Below are 7,475 nucleotides of genomic sequence, written 5' to 3' on the forward strand. Positions count from 1 at the left end.
AATGCTTCACGACGTGAAACAAAACCTGCTACTTCACGACGTGAAACACTTTTCGCAATCAGCGTCGGGAATCTCGTGATTATCCCACTAAAATTAGGTCGTCTTACAACGGAACCAAAAAATCTTATCATGAGAAATAGCAGCAAAGCACTTCATGACTTGAACCATATTCTATTTCACAGCGTGAAGCATAGGATACTTCACGATGTGAACCATAACCTGCTACTTCACGGGTTAATAATTCACAAGTTAACCCTTCACGCATTAGCAGTTCACGAGTTAAGCTTTCACGGATTGTTAGTTCACAAATTAAGGGTTGTCAAACCAATGGTAAGAGAAGTACCCTAATTGCACCATTGGAGTCTATCTGACTCAAATTGAAGTAATTTTTAGGTGGAAATTCGAAACATGAAATACAAATTACCGTAGCGTGAAACACAGTTCACGACATGAACTGTAGTTTGCTATTTCACGACATGAACCATTGTCTGTTGTTTCACGGATATCTGCTACTTCACGACTAGAAAAGACAGTTTGGCAAAAAACTAGGTGAAACGATTGGAGTAGTGATTTTCCTATCGAAACACATTCTCATGCACTTGAGGTCCGGGAAACTCATTAGAGATGACCTTACCCCCAACGACAGTGCATCAAATCACCTAGGTTCTTCCTACCAAAAAAGTGTTGGCTCAGGCCACTCCGGCGAGCATTCAATGGAGTGTTTCAGCTTGGAGGAATCTGACCACCATAGAAACAAGTAGCAAAAGAATTCATGGAAGAGGAGCAAAGATTCTCTTGCCTTGGAGAGGAAGAAAAACCCTCTTCTCCTACGAGATCCAGCGGAATTTTTGATATGGTCAGGGGATTTTTTTGATATGGTCAGGGGAATTTTTGATATGGTCAGGGGATTTTTTTGTCTCCAACATGGCACGGAAGATGAAGCGCAATCTACGAGCATGGGCCAAGGGACATGGTCTAAGACCAGATTTACCAACCCAACCTTCTGGTCCTAGGAATCCTAACATAGTAAGGATTAGTGGAATGACCCCCAAGGTTAGAAGGGATAAGGAAAGCGCCGCTAGAACAGGTCAAGTCTTCTTCCCCACATCAGAGGAAATGGAAACAGACTTGAAGAGGGTTGAGGCAGAGCGACAATTGCGACTATTGAGCTTAAGAAAACAAGAGCTCAATACGCGAAGACCGAGGGTGGAATAAAGGGAAATGGAGAATGTGAATCCATTTCAACCACGTGGCAAAGAGCCAGAAACATATAGAAATGCCACTGATAGCATGTGGATGGGCATAAGAGAAGGAGTGATACCAACTCTAGAACCCATCAATGAGGAATCAAAGGCCGCCGCCGACGAAAGCCTTGAGACACAAGAAGAGGAGGACAATCTACCTAGGGCACATGCAGGAGGTGAGTATCGTCTTTATACAAGAGAGGATATACAAGAAATGATCAATGATCCCACGTTCTTGCAGAGCATGGAACTCTTGATCAAACAAAGGTGGGTTGAGGCGGCTAACAATGAGCTAGGTAATGAGGAATTACTCGAACCCAGCCATAGACCCGAATTGAATAGAAGAACCTATCCAGGAAGAGGACATCGTCTAGGTAGGGGGTAGCTCCTCAGAGGCCATTGTAGATCCCAACGCAAATCTAAACGTAGTCACAAGGGTGGATTTGCTAAATATGGCCGCGAAAATGGGCCAGGGTATAGTTAGGGAACTTAGCACTGCCCTGGAATCCGACCATCCCAGATGAAGCCACATATCATTTCAAAGCTTGTGCAAAAATTCTCGAGAGATGGGGACCTGATCCAACATGTAGAGGTCTTTGAGTCTACCTATGAGACTTGTGGGGCAGTAAGCGATGTAACCATAATACACGCTTTTTCTCCGACCCTAGAAGGGAAAGCTCACTAATGGTACTGAACACTAAAGCCGAAGGATAAAGTCAACTTCACTCGGCATAAGAATGTGTTCGTATCGAGCTTTGCTCGAAGTGGGGACCGATGGAGTCCTGTGGCTCAGCTCCACAATATCAAGCAAAAGGAAAATGAGTCCATGTGGGATTATGTTTCTCGACTCAAGCACTTGAATTCAAGATGCAAGCTGAGGGAAAGGCTAACTGATGCTCAGTTATTGCCTTGTTTCCAGAGATGAGTTCGAGATCATAAGATGCATGATTATCTAGTGCTAGCCCAACCGGCTACTCTAGATACGTGCTGTAAGTTGGCAATTTAATATGAGGACAATATGCTTGAGTTGTCGTAACCACAGAAGATGCCAAGGCAACTTCAGTAGTGGCAACATCACGAGTCTCCAGTCATCGGGACACAGGAACCAAGAGAAAGCAAGTCGGCAATATGACAATGAAAGAACTCTAGTAATGTCATCTTGGAGAAATTAAAGGTCAGGAATGGGAGAGAAACATCAGGGAATGCTTATCTCTACCCACGAAGAGAATTAATTTGGTGCTCAATTTGCAGACAAAATCACACAAGCACCGAATGCCCTCACTTAAGACCAAGGCAATTACGATATTGTGCTCACTGAAGATTGGGGAACCATGACACTGCCATGTACAGATATCCGAGGGTCCAGCCCTTAGCACAACTGCCAGCACCCAAGCACCACCAATACAAACCAATGTGACTGTAGGGTAGCCAAATACCTACCTACCAAGAGGGATGTTTCGAATGCAGGACATGTTGCCCTGTCGCCACCTGTCCTACCACCATAACCACCATAGGCCAAAATCAACTAGGTGTTGATTGAGGAGCCCTTGGATGAGGGAGAAATCATACATGAGGTAGAAGTTAATAATGACTACTATGAGGAGCCCACAAAGATCACACCAGAGTCTTGTCTTACAGAACATCACGCCAGTACCAATGTTTCAAACCACGGTACAATGAATAGGAAAAGACATAAACTCAACTATGAGAAGGGGACCCATAGAGTGTTTTCATTGTAATGGACCTCATCGAGTGGCGGAGTTTCCTCTTAAGAATGTGGCTAATGTTGGCCAAGCTCAGCCAATGGGAAGCACATACCAACGTCATGCCTTCACTTTCATGTGTGAAGCGTGATGTTGATCATTTGATCAAAGACTGCCCATATCGCGTCAGTAGTTTCGCTTCTTCTTTTAGCCATGCCACTATCAGAACTATAAGTGTGCAACATGGGAATATCACGACACTGAATGTCCTGACACGAGCGCAAGCGAAACAAGTGGACAAAGGGAAAAACCCATAAGATGTTATAACCTCTAAGATTGGGAGGATAAGAAGAGTGAAAAAAGTGGGCAAGGGAGATACAATGGTCACAATTCAGGATGGATCCGAAGAAGATACCATTGACATCGGATCCACCCAATCAAAGAAAGAAGGCGACCAAGGGCCAAAACAGGAGGGGCATGCAAAGAAACTACAAGGGAGAGACCAGGACCATTACTATACAACATGCCAGCATTGTGGGCGAATGTCAAGGATTGGGCAGAAAGAAGACTAAACCCAATGTTCACTACAGAGGAGAGCCAGTCACCTCTGGTAGAGAAAAACCTAGTGCATGAGGAAGAAGGAACACCCAGATTCGTCAAAATACTTGTCAACCAGTTGGGGCGATATTACGAGTGATGATACGAATGCCGTGATTCCAATCCACCATAACGGATACCAAGCACTGGCTATCCTAGATGGAGGTGCGGGTGTGAGCATTATTACCAAATAATGTTGGGAAAACTGGGGTAAACCAGAATTGGAACGAGCAGATCTAATCGTCAGATGACAGATGGAATATCCTCAAGACCAACGGGGCTATTGAAAAACGTTAGGCTTAAGGTCTTTTTGTTTTGCTAACATCATACATTTGTTGTAATGGACTTTCTACACCAACCAGATTCATACGACATTATCTTGGGCAAACCTTTCACGAGGGAAGCCAAATGGTACATGATTGGGCATTGTATCAAGTGTATGTTCAAAAGGATTCTAATCTACATACGTGGAAAGCACACCCCATGGAAGGGCAATTGTTTGGAAGTGATTTGGTCACCACAGAGTGAACCACATCCTTACAAGTCTACCAACCAGTTGAAGAGAATTCACAGGAAGAGGAAGAGGCCGCAATGTACGCTTCTCTTCGACCTCTGGATTTTAGTGAAAACTAGATGCACATGCTTGCCACTATAGTTGTGTTGCCTTCCAGAGGAACTTAGTACGTTGAATCGGGAAACATTCCTACCACCTCTGTGTGCATGGTAGATGTGCAACCAAGAGCAGAGGAACAGAGGATGAAACCTCCAGCACAAAAGGGTCTGGATCGCAAGGCCACAACAACACCCAACGCCTTAGGAGATGGCGCGTAAACAAAAGAGGTATATCGCTCGATGAAATGCCCTATTATTACGAAGTAAGCCCGCGGACGTCCAGTGGCTAAGATATCTCGAAGTCACTAAGGTGCACAAGGAGTTTTCTAAGAACTGGGGTCATGAGTTGAGTGAGGTAACCCTGTAGGGAAAACGAGAGGAAAAGGCTACGTCGCAAGAGCCAAAAACGCCTAAACTCTCACTAAGGCAGGACACTAAGGCAGGATGTAGAAAACGAAATAAGGCTCTCAGTGACGCCGAGCGCGAGCCAAAGAAGGTGATGGCTCGAACAAAAGATGCGAAGGACGTAGAAAACAAAATAAGGCTCTCAGTGAAGCTGAGCGCGAGCCAAAGAAGGTGATGGCTCGAACAAAAGATGCGAAGGACGTAGAAAAACGCCTAAACTCTCACTAAGGCAGGACGTAGAAAACGAAATAAGGCTCTCAGTGAAGCCAAGAGCGAGCCAAAGAAGGTGATGGCTCGAACAAAAGATGCGAAGGACGACAAGCCAGACCTACTCTCATTTTTAAGAGAATTTAAGAGCATTTTTGTTCCTTTGGTTGTAGTTAGCATTAATCTATAACATTATCCTCCCTAAAGCATGGTAAAACAACCTCACATGTGTATACTTTTCATGGTATTGCTCACAAGAAATAGAGTTCCATTAGTTGTACCATCATTAATCTATCTATAACTTCATCCTCCCTACATGCTAGAAATTTATCTAAAATGAGCACAAGTTTTTTATTACAACTATTTATAGCGTCATTAAGCATTAATCTTTATTTTTATCAAGCTACATTGAATTTACAAAAGCTTTATGTTTCTTTCTACTTATATAATACTAATAACAAATTACAAGAGTGCTATATATTTCTTTCTACTTATACAATACTAATAGTATATACAAATAATTAGTAAAATGCAAGAGTAGTTTGTGTAATTAATATAGAGATATATAAAATAATGTGTAATAACGATTTTAAATAGACATGATAGTAAGAAGAATAACGTAAGAATCCAAAACACCCTTACAAGTTGTCAATTGTCACTGATTGAAATTAGTAGTCATTATCAAATTATATTAAAAAATCCTAATAGCAACTAAACAAATGATTTTTATTATTTATACTCACGAATTTCATAAATAAATACAAGACAAATAAACTAAATTTAGCAAATTTATACAAACCAAAAGAAGGTCAATTAAGAATAATATATTGGAAATGTACCCATATTTTAAGCTAATGTCAAATAAACTTTTATTCAGATATACTTTAAACCTTATAATAGTTTAATGTTAAAAATTCCAAAATTGTAATTTGCCAAAGTTAACTAATGACCACAACACAATGTGGATTAATCTTACAAAAAATAATATCTAATTCATAGATTAAATTATCCTTTGAAAGTTAAAGAGGTGTCATAAATAATATACTAAATTAAAACATAAAAATAAGACGTGTAATGAGGTAAGACACTTACTAAGACAAACGTAAAGAGTATAATTTTTTATAATAAGAAAAGTAGAAAGAATATACATTTTATTATAGATAATACAATAATAGATACCACATATGAGTAAGCCCTAAGAAGGACATTCTGAAAGCACATGTAAATCAAGAGACTAATGATATAAAACAATCAAGTAATATACCCCAGATCCTATATCGCAATATATGAAAAGAACCAAAGTACAATTAACTAAACTAAGAAGTAATTTAAGAACAAGATATGTACTTAATCGCACATAGCTCAAGCTTCACCAAGCTGTCAACTATCGATGGGGAGAAGCACAACACAAAAGCCAATGATAGTAGGGACAATTGAGGGACAACTACAAATATCAAGGTATGGGTGATGAAAATTCACCATTGAGAAACCTATGGCACTACATTAATTATTCTCAATACTTTCAAACCATTCAAATGAAATATATTTGAATGCATATACCCCTTCACTCTTGACCCCATCAAATTGCCAAGATTTCGACCAAAGTTGATTGCATAAGACACCCATCATGTTACTATATGGTGTCAAAGGGCAAGACCAAATAGTTGTTCAACAAATATAAAGAACTTTGGATCAAGTTTGTATAAGATACTCAAGAGAAAACCTCTCATAGACATACTTGTACTTTTTGTTGTGCAAATACATTTTTCAATAAAATAATATAAGTTTGCAAGAAAACCTTGCATAGAAATACTAGTACTTTTTTTTAAATGAAATAATACAAGTTTGCAAGAAAGCCATTTCATATGAAAAATGGTGATGCGCATTAAATTATTCGAAGGAATTTTGTGTATCAGTTAAATGATTCAAAGTCTAATTTTGCAATATGAAATGTAAGAAATCCATTTTATATGAAATGTAAGGCCAAAAATGAACAGTTAAAAAATGGTGATATGCATTAAATTGTTTGATGAATTTTGTGTATTAGTTGAATGATTCAAAGTCTATTTTTGAATAGATGCAACTTGGAACCCGGCAGAATTCCAATTTTAAAAAAGGAAGTTTGTGCCAAAGAAAGCTCACTTTTCAAAGTTGTTAAATTAAAGATGAAATCGACATTTGCAAAAGAAAGACAATTTCATTGTGATTTGACCCTCTCAAAAATATTAGATGCACTACTTATTTTTACTTAAGGGGGGAGGAGGAGGGCACTAATGGACATTAAAGAAATAAGAATTAGCCAATAATATAGAGCCTTGGACACTGTTAGAAAAACTTTAGTGTATTTTTCAAGGCTCAAATTGGGGAAAAAATGCTTTCCTTGTTGAAAATATAGGTTAAGATTATGAAAAAATTAGTTATCATATTGATTGATGTGTAGATTTTGGAAAGAAAATCTGGCCAAGATCAAGACCTCTCCTATTTGGGACAAATTTTTTTTTCTTAATAGGTCAAGACTTCTTCTATTTGGGCTAGATTTTTGAAAGAAAATCTAGCCAAGGTAAGGACCTCTCCTGTTCGGGACAATATTTTTTTCTTAACAATGTAATACCTTGGAAAGTTTGAAATATTGTAATGCTAATGGTGCCTTTGCACTGTAAAATGGGGGAAAGCATGGTGTGACACCTTATTAACTTGTTTAGGGTGA

Source organism: Cibotium barometz, chromosome 57 (genome assembly GCF_041138505.1).
Source record: "Cibotium barometz isolate CiBa-2024 chromosome 57, ASM4113850v1, whole genome shotgun sequence".
Taxonomy (NCBI): domain Eukaryota; kingdom Viridiplantae; phylum Streptophyta; class Polypodiopsida; order Cyatheales; family Cibotiaceae; genus Cibotium; species Cibotium barometz.